Source organism: Xiphophorus hellerii, chromosome 4 (assembly GCF_003331165.1).
Source record: "Xiphophorus hellerii strain 12219 chromosome 4, Xiphophorus_hellerii-4.1, whole genome shotgun sequence".
Classification (NCBI taxonomy): domain Eukaryota; kingdom Metazoa; phylum Chordata; class Actinopteri; order Cyprinodontiformes; family Poeciliidae; genus Xiphophorus; species Xiphophorus hellerii.
Window position 1 is genome coordinate 14,999,826 of NC_045675.1, and position 20,019 is coordinate 15,019,844.

Below are 20,019 nucleotides of genomic sequence, written 5' to 3' on the forward strand. Positions count from 1 at the left end.
CACCAGGTTCAACAAAACTCTAATGAGTGGATGTCAAAGTTAGACTGAGGATGGTGGATGCATGTCAAACAGACTATTACTCCAGACGGACTGGGGCCACAGTCCTCTCCATTCATTTGTCTGGCATAATAAATGAACATAACGTATAGAGGCCATGTCGTATATGCCCTTATCTTCTGTAAAATGGGAGTTGTCTTTGTCCAATACTTTTACAACCTACATTAGACACATGGTGTTTATCTGATCTGCTTCTTGTATGCACAGGTCACATCCTGTGGAAAATTTTACTTTTACACATCAAGCCACTCATCAATTTAGTCACCCATCAGCTTTTCAGATAAATTAGCCTATTGCATGTAAAAACATTAACAAACAAGTAAATGCATTTTAACAGCAAACAATGCCAGTGAGTTATGGAATTGAATGGTGCTTTTGTTTTATAATTACATTAAACTTAAATCTACTGTGCACTTCAAATAAATATGAATGAAAATATGTTCTGCAAAAACAACTAGAGCCTTGTGAGTTTCAAACGCCCATTGAGAGAAAGATTTGTTTAAAAAGACAGATTAAAGGGTGAACATAATTGCCAAGAAACTAATTAAATCAATTTTCTCCAATTTTACAAAAATGTTTGCACATTACTTTTGATACCTCTTGACATTTTCCAATAATCTTTTAATCAAAAAGCATTTCTTATTAAGCCTTGTATAATTAAACATTACCTTGACAAACTGCTAGACTTTTTATCACTTAACTAAAAATATTTTATTTGTTGTTCATATTTGAATATATTCATATGCGAGTTGTAAACCCAGAGTGGTTCTACAAAAAATATATATTCCTCATGTCCCTCCTAACAGACATGTGTAAAGATAACTCTAATTATGCATAAAATTATGATCACTAATTTCGTGATGATCCCATTTTACTGGAAAAAACAAACATCCCAGACCCATCATGGCCTCCGCTACATCCTGAATGTGTGTCCAGGCAGTTCCAGCTCGGACGCTTATTGTTGCTGTTTTGGCGATACAAAAGGGTCATCTTGGGCACTCTGGCTGGTCTAGACCTACGCAGCCCCAAACTGTGAAAAAATTGGCATGTACTGTGTATTCTGACATCTTTTTATTAGAACCAACCTTAGCTTTTAGAGCAGCTGAAGCTGCAATAGCTTGTCTGTTGGGTTGGACTCGATTGGCCAAACTTTGCTCCCCGAATACATTTTGTGTTTGTCACTCATGATCACAACTGTTCCTCCTTTGACCCATGTCTGAAGATACTGACCACTGCAGAGTTGGAACCTCCCACAACAATTGCAGTTTTTGGGGTTGTCCTAAACCAGTTCCCTTAATTGAATGTTTACATTTGCCCATTTTTTCTACTCTGAGCAGAAATAGTCCACTTGGTGCTCATAATGATGATCATTGCCATTTAATTCACCCATCAGTGGTCATAATGTTCTGCCTGATTATTGGATGTTCCAGCAGTTACTGGATAAGTGTCCTTTGCTCTGCTGCAGAGCTTCAGTAACATTTTATTCACTTCCTCCCTGGCAAAGCACCTGCTGTCCAGACCGGGGCCAGGCAGTTAAGTCGTCACGCCTGACCGTTTTAATAAAGCCTCTCTCACTTTAATGTGAGCCCTCTCAAATCAGCACACACTCCAGAGCTGACAAATGTTGATGAAATTAGATCTCCCTTGCCCTTTTTTTTTTTTTACTGCGCAATAAATGAACCTTTGGTTGTGAAACAAGCACAAAAATGACATAAATGGGATATAACTAACTTCCTGTTGTAACTAGTGTGGGGTTTTGACAGGTGAGAGAAAGTAGAAGAGAAGTGGTATTTTTTTGTCTTTGTATAGAATTCTTATTCTGATTATGATGATGACACTTGCCCTTTCAAAACCTGTCCATCTCTATTCCTTCTCCTTTTACAGACATTCACCTACGACCTCTGTGTGCAGTTTATGTTTTCACACCTCCTTCACAGATAACTTTCCACCGTCTTTGTTCCGTAATATCCAGCCTTTTGGCCATTTGACATATGATAATTATTCATGTGGGGTGCTTTGAAGTATCTAGAGTCCATAGGAGGAGGCAGAGTGGGGGCTGTGGTGTCTATAGATGAGTTGGTAAATGCCAATATCATCATGTGGCAGTGTCAAAATGGGGTTAAAACGAACAGCCAAAGACCTCGTTGTATTAGCGAAAGGTGTAATTTGGTACAGTCATGGAGTGTAATGAATGAATAACCTCTGTCTCCCACTTAATTTGCAGAGGATGCTGTTGTCTGAGTTGTGCTCTTGTTTGTGTGGATGATTGGTGCCGAGCTACCATCCTTTCGGCACACAGGAAGTGGAATTGAATCATGGGAGGCAGATTAAGAGAGCGGCGAGAGCTCATCACATCCTGTTAATGACAGGAGATGACTCAAGGCGAGGTCTCTCTTTCTCTCTCTCTTCTTTACCCCCTCTCTCAATCTTCTCCTGCCTCGTCCGCATCTTCCTCCGCTCACTCTTCCTCGCTGCCTGTCGTTCTTAGATGGTGGCTTTGAATGGGGCAAGGACTGGATTTAATATCCTATCAGAATTAGTGCTGCACAGGAAATTTGCGTTCGTGCTGAGTGCGAGGCCGAGAGGCTCGACGACGGATGGTAGAAGATGGATGTGACCTGAATAAGACACTCTAGAACCGGTCAGATGATTTTCTCAGGAGGAGACGGATGGATAATGAGGCGAAGGCACAGGATTACAGCTCCATCATTTTCTGTTTATGAAAGCTTTATAAAGCAACCACAAAATAAATAGCACATCATCAGGAACTGCATGTAAATCTTACTCACTGCATTATATAAAATTATTCTTATCTACTTTTTTCCACAATTTTAGGGCAAGTATCCTTTTTAAAAACAGGAGAAATATATTTTTAAAAAGTATGAAAGAAAAAGAGAAGAAACAAAGCAGCCAGATATTGATGATGATATATGTGGAATGGAAAACTTGGCACAATGTCACCCAAGACAGCAGCTCAAATTTGAGTTCATTAGTTGAAGGTTTACATGGAGCCTTGAGAAATCTTGTCTCAGAAATCTAAAAACAGACACTCTCTGGAAGAGATAAAAGGAACGTAAATAAATAACATTAGCATGTAGCACATTTCACAGATGAAACCACTAAATACTTTACAGTAAAAGCAATATGTTGAAAACCTAGTAAATCTGTAAGAAATCACATTTGCAAGTTATTGCAACGAAACTTCGCATAAAAAAATAAATGAACAAATATACAAATGCACACAAAAATCCAGCTACAGTACATCTACATGGTTTTGCAAATTTCTGCTCCTGTTCTGACCAGAAGTTTTATTTTGTTGTTCACAGGCTAGCATCAGCATAATCCTCCCAACTATTGTGCCACTGAAATAGCCTGTAGTGGTTATGCAATTCTTGCTCCTCTTCGTTTGTGATAGTCAGTGCCCACCCTGGAATCATGCGCAGAAAAGCTGTTGTTGGTGACACAACACATTTTTCCTTTGTTGGAATTTTTGATCCAAGTTGTTTATTGGTGTCAGTGCATGAATACAAGCACACTCTCCACCTTGCAGTAATGCTGTGGGGTTAGAAGCTGGTGACAAAAATCGGCCTATGTCACTCGTTTGGAAGCAGATTTCCAAGTAAATCCCAGAGCACCAGCAGTTGAGGAATTATGTATTGATCTGACACTCACTTCTCCTGCACTCCTGTTCAGATGGATGTGGATCCTCAACCTGATTGTGGCCGCTCCAGTCTCTGAGTCTCATGTCAGTGAAGGTCTCAGAAAAGAGCTCGACAACTGGAGGCCAGAGGGATGCTCGGGAGAGTGTTGAACATCAGATGAGGGTCAGAGAAATGCAGTGTAAGGTGAGAAAAGGGATAAACGAGGAAAGATGTCAACGAGAGAGAAAGATACACACAAAAAGGCAAGGGATGAGTGTGGGGGGGGCGCGCTCGTGTGTGTGTGGAGGAAGGGAGGACAAGTGGTGGGGTGCGTGAACAGATTTGGGGAGGGCCGGCCAGCTGAATCCTAGTGGGGAGTGGCAAGAATAAGCTGGCACTGCGGAGGCGGGCATATGGAGGGCAGGTTGGCACTTTGGCTGCCACCGGAGTGTGCACCTGCCGGCAGGGGGAGACACTGCCAGGAGGAGTGGAGGGATCAGCGAGGGAGGGATGGAGGGAGAGCGTGTTTTTGTGGCAGCAAAACTGAGTTTTGGGCTGCTCTAAATGGCCTCTGTAGAGTTTGGCTGTTAATGAGGGATCTTAACTGTATCCGACAACTGCAAATACCCTACTGTGCATTCTCACATTCTCGCTTTCTGTACAAACAGCCACACCTCTAAAACACACAGAGCTATAGATGCGTGTTTAGCTAGCTCTTAGTGAAAAATAAACATGGTTTCCTTTTATCCAATGTTAGTCAAAGTTTAGAAGCCAGGTCTAAGTGTATCTGCTGGTGGAAGCAGTAACATATAGCCTTGATTGTCAAGATAGTACTTAAAATGTGCAGTTCTTTACACCACTATACATACTTTAATTGGACTCAGCTGTTTTGCTTTTAACTAGCTGCTAATTAAATCTGACTTTTTCTTTCACTTCTGGTTTTCATATTTCTTCTATCTAGTTAAATAGCAAAACGCACAAAAACAATCCTTCATATGGCACAAAAAGAGTCAACTCTATTATTAAAGCCTAAAAAAGGACAATAACGGTATAAAAGTTTTGAAATGCTTGTGTGTTCTTGCAAACTTGAGCTTTTGCCAAGCTGCCGTGTTTGTCTCTTGGCACCTCAATACTGAAACAGATGCAGGAGCCACAAGGTAATGGCCTTGTTAAGCCTCTGTCAAAGAGGGTTTCTAACAGCCTACTGGACCCCATCTGTATTCTAATACACGGATAAACACACACGTAAAAATTAGTTCATGTGTTTTTTCTTCTCAGCATGTTTTTATGCGCATTTCTAAAGCTGGGTTGGAATAGAAACGCTTGTTTTGACTTGTAAGTTTTCTTTTATTTTTGTTCAAATACAGTAGGAGAAGTGGAACATTTCATTTAAATGCTGGTAAAGAGAATAAAGGCTTTGGCATGGTTCCCATGCTAGCTTGCACAAAGCCATTGGGACTTTGCCAACTTGCAAATGCTTGTATTTATTCGTGGTCAGCTGTATCAGAACACATAGTGTCATAGGGCAGCACTATAGTCTAACATTGGGGTGGGCAACTCATTTTTTGCAACAAGTCCTGTCAGTCACTGTGGTCATTATTTATTTTGAATACATTGGTTGATCTCAATTTATTCAAAATATGTTTGATAACAGACTCAAAAAATCACTATTGGCTGCTGTAACTATAGTTGTTGCAGGTGAATAATAATAAATGAAGGTTCTTGTATTTTATTTTGGTTAGTGTGATATTAATTGAGACTATTGTTTCTGAAAACAACAGTGTGTTCCCCACTAAAAGAGCCACTCTACCTTTGACTTCAGTGAATAAAGACTTTTTCAAGGGGGTAGCTGTACAATAATAGAAAACTGAATTAAAAACATTGTTGCTTTTAGTGCTCTCTGTGGCCTTTAAAATCATGAGTGTTGTCATCTGTGCCAGGAGAGAGACTCCATTCAACAGACCGAATATCTTATTGATGTGCAAAATGTTTATTCATAAAAACTCAAAATAATAACCAACAAATATTACAATACAATAGAACCAGCCCTTTGCAAACACTAATATTGTGATTATAGATTAAGCAGTCCTTGCTGCATTCTGTATCAGAGTCTCTTTTCAGCATGAGATGACACTGGCACACACATAAGGATATTAAAACAGCTACCCAAGCAGGGGAATGACATCAGTCAGATTCAGCGTTATTTTTTGGATTTGCATGTGAAATTAACAATTTATACATGTTTGTTTATGGATTCTCTTTTGATCACCACTGGCAACAAGCTAAAGGACCAGGGTCTACAAACTGTCCAGGTGTAACAGGTGGCCACAGAACACCTAATGTTTTATTTTCTTTGCTGTACTCATAGTTCTACTTTTCTGGCACTTTTTTAACTGTAATCTACTCATCTCATTGTGTGCAGTCTGCTACCAACCATGAAGAGACCCAGGAATGTAAATTACATTTATGTTTAATTCAGAAATACACTGTCCTGTTCCACTAACTTGTATAAAAACATAACTAAAATGGATCCTAATGAGACAAATATGGCCTGAGCAGGTGACAGACTTCAGTATGGGAGTCAAACCAATGACTGACTTTATCATATCAACGTCCTCTTGCATACACTGGGTTATTATTTTGGCTTTAGTCTGTGAATGCTTATGACAGCATCATGTCTCCTGTTTAGATCTGACACCCATATGCGTCCTAATGGAAGAAAAAAAACATTTTAACCGATATTTTGGGATTATTTGAAAGTGCGACTCAGAGCAGATTTCTTTAGTTACTCTCTGGCAGGAATCCGGAAGAAAATATACCATGTATAATGATTAAATAAATCCTGCGCACTATTCTCTTATCATCTGTAATAAAATCTATAACTGAATAAATATTATAGTTGTTTAACAACAAGTTTGATCATTTTTTTGTTTTGTTTTTTTGCTTGGCAAACAAGCTTGAATTTATTAAACTTGCATGAGATTTTTTTTTCTTTGCAAAATTTTTGATTTTCAAATTAAACTGATAATCAGTTTAATTTGTGTGCTTCAGATGAATGCTGCTCCTCTTTTATGCGTTATTGTGGATGAAAGTGCTTGTGATGTTCTCTGATCAGTCACCCTTGTTCATCTGAAATCCACAGAGGAGGATGTAATGGGGGCAGCAACACTATGGCCTTGAGGTGTTATCTCTGCCCCTCGTTGTGTTGGAGTGACTGTAGATGGGATCTAGAGTGCGGTGAAGAGAGAAGGGCCGTGGGGCTTGACTGCAGTGCAATCCGCTTCTCTTTATTATTTTTTTTCCCCTTGGTGGAGCAGGATGGCAAGCAGATGGTCTTGTTACCATCAAAACAAAAAAGAGCACAGAGAAATTTGCTCGTGTTAATTCCTTGTCCCCCAGGTGAGATGTCGAGGGTACGCCGACCGGTTTGCATGCATATCGCCGACACACACATGCAGAGACTGTCCCTGCTGGTTTTAAACACACCATCTGCATGGGAAAAGTGTGTCGGAGGAGTGTGAAGTGTGTGCTTGGCTTGAAGAACGTGTTTCCAGTGTTCGTAGCCATAGCTTATGTTGCTTTGGAATGCAAAGTGTTACAAAACACTTTATGTATCAGTCGTCAGTAACCCAGTTGTCCAATGATAGTGGGTGTTTTGAGGGCACACTGACTGAGCTGAAAAGTGGGCTGAATTGGCGATCAGAGGCAAAAGGGATGCAAGAGTCTGTTCTAACTGAGAGGAGGAGATGGCATGTTCATCCTTTAGATGGAAACTAAATCCCTCCATTCTCTCATCTTCCTCCCTCCCTCCTTTCCCCTGCTTGCTTAGCACCGAGACGAGAGCTTCTGCTTTGTAACGTCTGCTTCTTCATGTTTTTTGTGTATCGAGGATCTGGACTAGCCCGTAGCTTATCCCTTTGAGTATGTGTGTTCTGCAGGGGATAGAAGCGCCTTAGCCTCCTTTATCGTCTTACAGTACCGTTCTCACTTTGCTGCCTGAGCCCCTAGGGAGAAGGAAAGTAAGGCAGGGAGGGGTAGTGAAAGGACATACCTACACCAAATGTACAGTGTCCTAATCTTTACATGTGCTTTCAGATTTTTAGAGGCACCAAGGCTAATTTTGCTTGTAAAAGCAAATTCATAGTAGCCCCTCTGCTAGTACTGGTAGCTCTTTGCACAGCACAATATAAGTCCGACATTATTATGTTCTGCTGTATGGTTGTGTTTTTATCAACTAAATTAATTCAATGTCTCAAAGACTAAAAGGAAGAAAGCAAGCTGGCAGATAAAAAAAGATGCTTCCAATAGCTGGAGGAAAGGTGCTTTACACAGCAAATGGACCTTCAATATTTAATTAAATAAAATAAAAGGGGGGTAAATAGAAAAGAAAGTAGGAAGTACAGTTAATGGAATAGGCTTAAATTAAAGAAACTTCTGCCTTTTTCTTTAACTGCCTTTGGCCCTGAGCAACTTTAAGGGAAGGTTCTGAAGCAACCTCTTAGACAATTCACCATCAACAGATGGCGAATTTAGTGGATTATCCCTGAAACTGATTGTCATACTAATGAATCCAGATGCTCCCATATTGTGCTTATATAGCCATGTCACAAACAAGGTATGGTGGAAAACTCTGTGGCCACTTCTTGTACTGCAGCATCATGTAGATAAACTCTAAACTCGTGTTACAATTCTATGTATGCATAGCACATACACCAAGTGTCCCTGTAGTGTTAACAAGTCACTGTACTGCCCACACAGAGCATTGTTAATGAAATGAGAATACGCTTAGCAAATACAAAGTAAAGAAAAGAAAATACAGTGAAAGAGTTGTTGCTGATGGTCTTGTGGCTGGAAGTCTCAGAAATATCTGGAACAATCTAAGGTATGGGTTATGTGTTGTTGTTTTTTTTAGTTTTGTTCTGCTGTTAAGACAAAAGTAAGATTAGGGATCTGATTTGTAATGAAGTAGAACTAAGTGTTCTCCGGGTTTCACTGTAGCTGTTTTTAATGATTTTTCCCCTTATCCTTCTTTTCTCTTTAACATTTCTTACATTTTTCCCATTTGTGTTTTCTGGATTTAAATAGCTTTGTTTAGCTCTTACGACTATGTACTTTTAGATTCCCCCTTTTCAAATCAGTCTGCACTAGTTAAAGACTCTATCCAGTTTTACATTTTTTTTACTAACAAATGTGCACTCACAATGAAAACAATGTCGTTTAATCAATTTAAACTGCTGGATTTTAAAAAATGATTAGTCCTAAAACGGGTCAAAAGCTTATGCTGCTTTCTTTTTATTTAGGATGATGACATCACAAGGGCACAGGAATAAAATTCATCATCTTGCACTGGTGAATGTTATAATAGAAGAGAAATGTTTGAGATATTTTTACAGATTCTAAAGCACTGGAGGATTTTATTTTTATGTTTTAAGTATCCAACCTATCAGTTTTTGAAACAGTTTGACTCTCAATATATCTAAATATTGTAGGGACTTAAAAATCCCTTGAATGGAACTTATTGACCAGACCGTATGGATTTTTTTTTTTTTTGTAATTTTGCTCAAGATGATATCTAAATGGATATTGGATATTGAAATCTGGCAATTCATGTCCACTTTAAAGTATTTTAGTATTGTGTCTAAATCCATACATTGTTGTCCCATTGGCTCAAACCTCTACAGCCAAACAAAATACAAGTGAACAACTTTAAAAGAGAAACTTGATTAAACATTTCTGAACAAAGAGCAGAAAACAAACAACATAAAAAATATAATCTAAAGAACTCTGATCAGAAGCATTTTGACTTGAACCATTTGTGCACATAAATATGTTTCTAGAGGGTAAATTTCACCTTAATTAACAAATTATTAAACGCAAAATTAAACATTTCCAGAAAAACTCACAGTGACATGTGAAAAACTGTATTGAAGGTGAATTGGGTTGATTTTACAGAAAAGTCTTGCTAGTAGCTTTAATAATCAACAATTCTTTTCTCAACTTGCAGAGAGAGTGACATACATGAATGCATGTACAAACAGGCCCAATATATCAGTAAAGTTTAACCAAATATTTGGTGCACTATATATAAAACGTCCTTAGTTGCCAACACCGCATCACTTGAACCCCTGATACTCACCTTGAAGGACATTTGTAACCTTACTCCTATTTTTATTTTGTTTTGTTTTGTGCTTGCTCTTTATGATTACCCTTAGTGTTTTGCAAAGCAGATATTTATTATTATTATTATGTTTAATTTTAGACAGTATTTACAGATGTCTCTCTCATAGATCCAATTGCAAACGTTCCAGATCCTGTTCAGAGACTATCTAGTCAAACAGTGACAAAAAGGTCCTGCCATCTGTGCTTTAACATGCAATAAAATTTACTGGCCTTAGCGTTTTATGACTTTCGCAAATCTCTATTACATTTTAACTGGTTAAGTGTACTATAATCATGTATGCAACCTTACATATATATGATTTATCCAGGCTCCTCCTTTTTTATGACAGATATTTAGGTGCAAAACTCTCGTGCATGATGAAGCCTGACACTCTGTAACTGTACACAAACAAGCCTAAAACATAATTTGTACATCACACACAATAAAATCTACCTCATCTCCTGCTGCTCTTTAACCGGTGTGGTCGATTGTGGGATTTGTCGGAGTCCTTGATCTGTGCAGAAGAGTGATGATGAGCTTAATGCACTCCGTCTCTGTCCTGGACGTGACCACCACATTAATATAGTACTAATGCAGCGCACTGTCTGCCGCATGCTAATTGCTTACTCTCATTCTCATGCAGTCTCTCTCTTGTTCTCATATTGCCTATTGTTGTACAAAGAAAAGGAAAGACGGACCTCTACAATGTTACTAAATCTATGCTATCTGTCAAATTCAGTGGTTTTCCATCTCTCATTACTATGACGCTATGATCTCCTGTGAAAAGTCTTTCAGGGGTGAAACACACCTTGACCTACAAGTCATAGTTTAATGTTAACACTTGTAAGGCTTTCAGTTTTCTTACACTTTGCTCCAAAAAGGACCCAGCTGACCTTTCGTGGCACCACACACAGGCACTTCTCAAACTCTATGGACTCAGGGAGCCACTTCAAAGCAGCTCAGTTCTCAGGCCAGATGGCGGAGAACAGTTTCTCCTATGAAGGAAGGAGAAACTGTGAAGCTGGAATGAATAAGGACGTAGGGATGTGTAAGCATGACCACTAATAATGGCCTAATAATGTATTTGTCTGTTTTGGCAGTTGTGAGAAGGGTGAAGAGGAGCAGGGTGTTGAGGGAAAAGGGGCTGACAGCTTGTCACAGCTGGTTAAAAGCAAACTGGGAGAGGAGGAAGGGGTGGGGGCTGTTTGCAGGACTAAACGCTGTAAATAACATCAGAGAGTGCAGCTAAATGGAAATCAATGCAATTACCCTATTAGCATGGGCTTGAACTCACCCTGGCTCCTGCTACATTTATCTCTTCCTCCCTTTCTTCATTTCCTATGCATTTACCACTCTGTGCTTTGTACATAATAATAGACAGAGATTGTGAATATATCTGCTACTAAATGATGAAAAACACCACTTACTATGCTCAGCCGTATGATGTGTAAAAGGTAACGTAAGGTGACATATTTACTTTGCTTTGACAGGTTTGTCTTGTAGACAAAGGAGACCAACATCTATTTAGATGTGCAAGTAAAATAATCACATACATAAAATACCACAGAAGTGTAGCTAAAATACTAAACTACTCATTGAGGCTGGACATTGTTCTTCAAAAAAAAAAATTTCCAATAAATAAAAATGCTTATAGTCGGAAAACATTTGAGTGGAGTAGATTTACCTAACCTCCAGTTATCTGCCCAACATGAATACCCAACCTAGACAGTATAGTGGATTATGCTGCTAAGTGATAAGTCATAATTAGACAAATAATTGGTCTGGTTTCCATCATCCCTTTGCCATCTGTCTCTGGGTAAGTGGGCTTGTGGGAGTGGGTGAGAGAAATGGGGAGTTTATGTGAGAAGGTGGAGATAATTGAAAAGATCTGCAGGTTTTATGGATTACGTATTCATTTTAAAACAAATGACAAAGGTTTTCCTTGGGGGTTTACATAACACTCCGTCTCCTCTGTCTCATCCATTAGGGTCATTAATTTAGTCTTTCTTGAAATCTATCGGAATAAAAGACAAGAGCATACTTTACAAGTTATTCTTTACAGTAAATGTTTCACCACTTACAGCTCATTCATCTTTGTCTTTTTCTCTCTTTTTTGCTGAATTGTAAGCATTTTGTGCTGCATCCATAAAACAAACAAAAAAACGTCTGAGACACACATTTCTTTTCTGGGCACCTCCTCTGTCTTCTGAGTTTATTTTGGTACTTTTTTCTGAAACCAGGGCACATCCATTAGCATTGAAAGTTGGAGCCTTCCAGGTTGCTGCCAACCTTGTGGTATTTAGATCAAAAAGTAACTTAAATAAACAGCAAATTCAACAAAGCACCATCAACAATTATTGTATATTTTTGTGGTAGTAAAAACAACATATTAATTTGCTGTAGATCCATTATAGAAGAGGACAGAAATAAACAATCATGAAGAAGAAAGCAGAGAAGGTTGTTAGTATCTTTTTTGATTGATTTTTTTGCCTTTGAAATCTGTTTAATCCAGTAATTTAACAGTGATCAAGTATAACATGATAATCATTGACAGGCGAAGTGAAAAAAAAGATTTTATTTAATCATGGCACCTGTTAATGGGTAGAAAATAATAGGTAGTACATGAACATTTGATCCTCAAAATAGATGCGCTAGAGGCAGGAACAATGAACAAGCATAAGGATTTAAACGTGTTTGACAAGAGCCTAGTTGTGACGGCTAGATAAATAGGTCAGAACATCTCCTCCTTTGTGCTGTTCACAGACGAGCTGCTGTAGTCTAAATTGGTGAAGAAGTTATGTAAAAAGGTGTATGAGTGGGCAGTGCAATGCAGCTTGATGCTTGTAGCCACACACCTGTCAGGATGCCCAGGCTGAATCTGGGCATGTGAGATTTGGACCACAGAGTAACAGAGGCAGGTGGCCTCGTCTGATGAATCACATTTTCTTTTATATCATGTAGATGGCTGGATACATCCCATACCTGGGGAACACATGGCACCAGGATGCACTATGAGAACCAGGCAGGCCAACAGAAGGGGCTGTGGCACTTTGGGTCATGTTTTGATAGTTACCCTCTTGTTCTGCTATCCACGTGGATAGACGTTTCACTGCTAGCTCCAGCCTAAAATTTTTGAAGACCATATATATAGCCTTTCATATAAACTGCATCTACTGAATCCTGCAGGCTCTTTCAGCTGGACGATGTGATATGCCACAAAACAAGAAATGTTCAGGAATGGTTTTGGTATCACCAAAGTTTAAGTATAAGGTATTGACTTAGCCCATCCAGGATCATTCCCCAGATCTCAATTCAATCAAGCAACTGAGGAATGTGCTGGACAGCTTCAATCCACTTTGCAGCCTGCATCTGCTGCCAACATCTTGGCACCAGACAGCACAACACACCTTCAGGGGTCCCATGGAGTCCATGCCTTGATGGGTCAGGGCTGTTCTGGCAGCAAAAGGAGGGCCTACACATTTAGGCACGGAAGGGTTGCTGGTCAGAGAACATGGCTGTTGAAATGTAAAACACCAGGTTGTTATAACCTTACTCCCAACATTTGCTTAAGTAAGAAAATTGAGTTTATTTGCATAAATATAACTCAGCATTTGCATGAAGTCCTCCTCTCCCTCCTCTATAAATTGTCCTCTGCTGGTGCCTGAAAGGTGTGGTCCTGTTGTTACCACCTTTTTTATGGCATGGCTCTACTTCTATCCTTCCCTCACAGTTTTTACGTTATTCAATTTTTTACAGCATAAAATCTGGTACCTCACCTGCTTTACTGAAAGGAGCAGCAAGTGATGCTTTATTTATACCATGGTGGTAAAAGCAATTCGATCGAATTAGCAGCTCATAAAGAGTCATCTCTTAACTATCGGCTATAATAATTAGAGCACAACCTGCATCCAGGTACAGTTGAACAAGACAAGAAAGTGCAGGACGTGTGTTAACACAACATACTGTAAACCTCTTCTGGCTTGTGCTGCATGTGTGGACAATGTGCATAGAGAAGGGTTAAGGGTGTCTGTGTGCTCTGAACATTCACAGTGACAGCTAACAATTAGCTTATGCCAGCGTGGCTAATAGAGGAGTGTACATTGTTAATTACATCACGGCAGACTGGTGGAAAGGTGGAATACATTTGAATAATAGGATAAATGATATTACAGGCATTGCGATTCCTAATAACGGATATTGGTGTGTCCACTCATACCCAGAGGCCTGTTGATGAACATTCAGGAAAATTAAAGACACAAGACCAACCTGTCTTCCTTCTGACACACACACACACAGCAACACCGGTCTGTGTGTGCCTGAGTAGTGTGCTCCTGCCTGGTTTTCCAGATCAATGATGTGTGGTTGGGTGATCGATGTGAGGGCTTAGCGGACTGGAGAGAGCTAATGGGCAGGTCAGTGGCTCAGACACATCCTGGCTCCCCATGCCTATTATCGCTACGTCTGTTAATAGGCCTCACCACACTCCCCTGTTGCTCCCACACACCCCTATATATACGTATACACACACACACAGAGACACCCAGATCGTTGGACACCGATGGGAGGGAGCGCACATTTTCACTCCACACAACCTCATTCTCGTCTCCCTTGCTAAACTCACATTTTTGTTGCACTTCACCATATATCTATCAGGTTTACTTCCTTATTGTTCTCGTTGTGCTATCTTTGCCCCGGTTTAACAGTAAGCCTTAGCCTGCAGAAACACAGCATGTGTTTGCAAGTAAATAAGGCGAGGGGCAGATAAGCAGCATTTTTACAGCCATGTAAAATAAACATGAAAGAGATTACAGTGCAACACTCATCTAATCTCCTCAAAGACGTCTCGAGCACACACAAGCTTGGAGACGACCAATCCTCTGCTATTCTGATGAGTTGAAGCAAACAGAGGTGACTTCTGATTGGCCATGTGTACTTGTCAGTTAGAATAAACCTGGGGGGTGTTTGGTTTAGAGGGGGAAAGGTCTCGGTTAAATCAGTACAAAAAAAATGTGTATTAAAAATGTTTAAATGTCAAAAACTGATTGTTTTTCTCTGTCATTAAAGGCAAATGTGAAGTCTAAAGAAAGGCATTATACGTTCAGTTTTGTACTGTGCTCATACACACGTACATACATATTGATCTGCACGGAGCTCTTCCTAATGTTTATTGTGATAAAATGGAATTTTCCTTTTTCCTGCATGAAACTGATTGAAATTGTGCTGTTGATAATTTCATTAATTAGAAAGTAACTTAAAGGTTTTTGCAAAAGCAACAAACAATGTTCTATTTTTTGACTTGGTAAAGAAAAAAATAAACAAGCTATAAACAAAGTAATAGCAACATTATGCAGGCCATTTTAGTTCCTCGTTCATCTGTGTAGGACTGCTCTGCTAAGATGTGTGATATTGGAAGAGTGAGCAACAGTACAAGTTGTTCTTCTCACTGTTTTGCCTCTGTTTTCCAGTTAACCTGTCACTTGTTCAGACCTTCTTTCTTCTGTGCAGCATCCGATCTGCATGTTAATTACCTCTCTCCTCTCTCCTTAATTTAATATCAGGCTGCATGAAAAGAATCTAGAAAGCGTTCCTCATAGGTATTGCTTATGCCTTCCAGCCCTCACTCACACAATATCTTATGCACACAGCTGCTGGTTTTTGCTGGCAAAACCAGCATATCTTCCATCGTAAGCTATCTGTAAAGGGGGTGGATGAAGTCCTTTCTGGCCTGTCCACTCTGCCTTTGCTTCCCCTGTGGCAAAGGCTACATAAGCTGCCACTTGTCAACAGCATAATGGAGGCAAGGATAGACATAAGGGGCCGTTGTTCTGCTTTTTTTTTTCATACACATTTTTGGCAGGGAGTGTTTACTACTTCAAACACATATTGCTTTCTAGACCCATAATCTTCGATATATGTACAAATTACCCAAGTTGACAAAAACATGTATTCTGTGACAAGCTGCACAGTGACCTTTGCTAAACATGAGGTTTTACCCACCAGAGCACGAGGGAATAGAGCAAGGAGCATGATTCTGCTGTGGCTTTAATAATTAAAAGCAATATTAGTATAACTTCCCCTTTCACACAGACACACGCCAAGTACACATACACATTTGCTCCCTTTCTCAGCCATGCAACAAGGCTGTGTCTCTGGTGGCTGATAGATTGTAATGAATGTAACAGCAGTCAGATCCTTGAAAAGCCTCTCAAAAGCTTAAGCCCCTTTATTAAATTAAGTTAACGATGCCTAAGGCCAGGTCCGCTGCTGAGAGAGAGGGAGTGAGCTGGGGAGAGGAGAATAAGGGAGGTGGTGCAAGAGGAAGCAAGGGCTGCAGAGGAAGAGGAGGAGGAGGGAGCAGTGTTGAGATTATGTGTAAATGGCGAGTAGTTAAATGAATGAGGGATAGAATGGTAGGCGTGGGTTGGAGGGTGGAGATCAGTGTCAGACGAAGAAGGTGGAGAAGGTGAAGAAGAAAGGCTTATACAGGAGAACGGGAGGAGGAGAAGAGGAGGAACACCCTGCAGATTCCTGTAGTTAGACAGCCGTACACCTGCAGCTGAGTAATTAAGCTGTGAAAGATCCACAGTTTAAATGTGTGTTTTTGAAAGTATGCCAGAAACTGTCGGCAAAAAGGCAAATGTTTAACCACTCCATATCTAAATGGGCCAGGCATTTCAAAGCTGTTTTCACACTCCTTTAGTCAAATGTTAATTACGCTTCGTGCTAAATGCTGACTCCTTGCAGTTATATGCAGCGAGAAGGAAAAACTGCACAATAAAATCAGGGAATGGGGACAATTACAGATGCAAAATCACGCTTTGGATTATATAAACCTACACTGTACATCTTAATGAAACTTTTTGTCTCTGCTTGGTTTGTTCCTGGATTGGCAGCTAAGCTTAGTGTCACTGTATCTTCAAAAATGTATTAGTACGTATAATTGAAAATATAATTATTTCAGATTATTAGCACATTTATGCATGGTGATTTGACACTCCTCATGCAGCAAAATGTGGTAATGAATTGCATTGTGATGCAAGAGATGATAATTTTGCCTACATTCCTGACAGAAAGATCTAATTAAATAACTGAAGGCTAATACAATGTAAGCAATTTGTGATATGAAAGAAGAAACATACATTTATACAATTGGACAAGAATATAAACTGTATGAAATACTTTTTTAATGCTTACCAAAACTTTGGTATCTTTGAGTACATAAACTGAAGAGGGGATTTTATTTGTGCCTATACCGAAGGTCCATCAGAGCTCTCACAGCTCCATTTTTATTTAGGAAGTCTTGTTGCAGCTCCTTCCATCACTCAGTTCAAGTGGAGGTAAAAGATATTGTACAAAAGCTGGGAGAAACCAGAAGGTTCTAAACGGATGTGTGCTGCGTTAAGAGGATTGCTGTCTTAGTTTAATGATGTTTGCCTATCTCCTGCTGTGCTCGCTGTAAATTCATAAAATTCTAATAGGCCAGGGGACACAAACAAAATGCAATTAAGCTCACATTTGATCCACTGCATCATGCATTTAGCAAATTCACCAAACAACGTACAAAGGGTTTCATCCCACCTCCTTACTAGTCATTACCTGCTTAATCCCTATATTTTCATCCTTGGCATTTGGACAAAACCCTGCATTTAGTGCTTACAAGTGTGGCTTTGATTTTACAGCCTGTGCAGTCTCTGCTATCTAATCCACAGGAAAACAATTGATAAGCCACACAGAGGTTCAGACTCAGTTGAAAAGTCTGTGCTTTTTATAGCAGACTGTCCCCTTGTGGACACTTACCAGAACTACGCTTTCCTTTTAACTACTCTATTGGTGGCTGTTGGTCCTTAGGATCTGTTACAAACCAGGATACAACTTTAGGATCAACCCAAGAGTGATGTAATTTCCTGTCATCCTCACATCATTGTTGTAGATGTCGTTAACTCTGTGGTATCCCATGAAATTGATCACAGTTGATGGCTGGATTGTAGCAAGATAAGGTTAAACCATAGACTGGACGTCAAAAAACGGACACTCTTGTTTACAGACAGAACACAACTGTACGTCTTTGATTTGAGGAAGCATAACTTTTCCCCCCTTAATTACAACTGTATTACAATATAATAAGTAAAAATCGTCCAAGCTCACTGTTGTAATTTCTTCTGGTATGCTTTAGGTTGGCACTGCCTGCGTGTTGAAAAAGCATAAAATAAGCAAAGCATAAAATATGAGGACATAAACACAAATAATTAATGTTGCCTGTATAAACATCAGTAGAACACACATGCACTTTTAAATAATTCACCACGCTTGATGAATGTGAAAAATTAATTTCTTATGTTTCCTGTCATTTGTCATTAGTAGATGAAGGAAGGCCTAAACTTAGATTTCTTTATTTAAATGTCCAAGAAGTGTCTCTTTTCTTTCTGGCTTGACATGGGTGAGGCATTTTGTGAATAAAATGATGAGGGAGAGCCCTGTGGTCTGGGGAGGGGCAGCAGGTGCTTCAACCCTACCCCCCACCGTCCCCCCAGAGCCCGCTCCGTCCACCGACTCGTCTTGTCTCCCATGAGTGTCCGGCCCCCGCCGGAGCGGAAGCTCCACCTCCCGGCTCCCAGCAGCCGGCCGCCTCTCTTCTCCTTTCCTCGGCGGTCTGCTGCGCTCTACTCAGTCCCTGTGGCCTCGCTGGGCGTTGGAGCTTCTAGCGTGACAACAATAAGTGCCGAGTGGTTGTTCTCGACGCGGGGCAGATGGATCCGAGCTTTGACTATTAACAGGAGAATTTTTGTTATGATTATTATTATTTTTGTCTAATTTATGAACACCGGCGGAATAACCCCATATTTGTTTGCGGTGAGTGATTCTGTGTAAATCTTGTTACTTGCGTTGTGTTTTGGAGGTTGGAGGTTGTTCGTGTGAACGAGCGAGCATACGGCGGGGGTTTTGTTGAGGAAGTCATTACTATATCGAGGAAACGGGTGTGTGTGTTTCCGAAGGTCGGTGCATGAGCCCTTGTCGCGCGCGCGCTCTGACGTGTGAAAGAAAGAGAAGCGATAAAAAAAGAAAGAAAGAGCCGCTCCGGTGCCTTCAGGTGACCATTTACATGTTTATATTTCACATTTGTCTGTTTTAGCGCTGAGAGTTTTCATGTGGTCGTGTTTAAAAGCGCACAACATCTAAAAGGGGTTAGAAAGAATAGCGGGCGACCCCCACCCTTCAAATTAACTTGTAACAATGTTACCGGTGAACTGTGCCGATTTATATGTGAAGCACCAGCCCAAAGGAGTGTTTTTTCGCCTTTAACTGTCTGCGCGTGTTCGCGTAAAAACTGTATTGTTTGTCTTCTTGGTAGCGCGGAGACTCCAGTCAGGCTGGCTCCATTAAAATTGTCTGGTCTGAGGTGCTCCCACAGAGGAGACGGACAGGGGCATTTCCTCAGCGTAATTGTGACTGACTGTTACAGTGACACGTTTTGACCATTTGGTGCTCCCAGGATGCGGGGTTTGACCCTGGGGGTAGAAGGCGTGTGTGTGTGTGTGTGTATGTGTTTTGTGAGTGTGTGTCAGGCGCGTGCGCGTGGCAGGTGGACCTTGTTGAATCACTTCCCACGCGCTCCTTCACTTCTTTAGAGCCGCAGGCGCGTTCAACAGCTGCTTCTGTAGTGAACACACACCGAGAGTGAGAGACCCACCACTCATCAGACTCGTCACACACTCCACGTTTAAAACACGGTCTACAAACAGCAGCGAAGCAACAGGCGTTACTGAGCACACCGAGGTTTCCTGCAGCCAGGAGGAACCTTATGTGTTTTAGCTCCTCCTGATGTGGAAATTGGAGCCTTTTTCTGTAGGATTTCATTAGGTTTGTTGGCAATATTATTAAAACGGTCTTATGATTATTATTTTTTACTTTAAAGAGAATTCAAATAGCTTTCAAATGTTGCCAAGCTTTCAAATGCCTGGGCTACAAAATATGTCAGGTTGAATGCTGAAATGCTTGGATAATTTATTTTAATCATTTTATATTTAAACCTGTAAGAAGTTGCAACCAAAAGCCCCCCCAGCCCCCCCCCCCCCCCAAAAATAGCTTTTCAAATGAAGTGGTTTATATATTTTTATATGTTTGATAAGTTATGTAGTTTAGTCACTGGAATAAATGCCAGTT

The 20,019-nt window shown here is 40.2% G+C and overlaps 1 protein-coding gene across 7 annotated transcripts in view; it reads left to right on the forward strand.

The window, feature by feature from the left end:
• The window catches only part of gse1b (Gse1 coiled-coil protein b), a 184,130-nt gene that overhangs the window by 118,231 nt on the left and 45,880 nt on the right, over positions 1-20,019 (forward strand). The window contains exon 1 of one of the 7 annotated variants that reach the window (XM_032560145.1): positions 18,479-18,708. The exons of 4 other annotated variants lie outside the window; for them this stretch is intronic. The gene's annotated coding sequence lies outside the window, so the exon portion shown is untranslated. Of the gene's footprint in view, positions 1-18,478; positions 18,709-18,858; positions 18,947-20,019 lie in introns of those variants that run through there. 2 more of the 7 variants (XM_032560141.1, XM_032560144.1) reach the window with 2 other exon arrangements.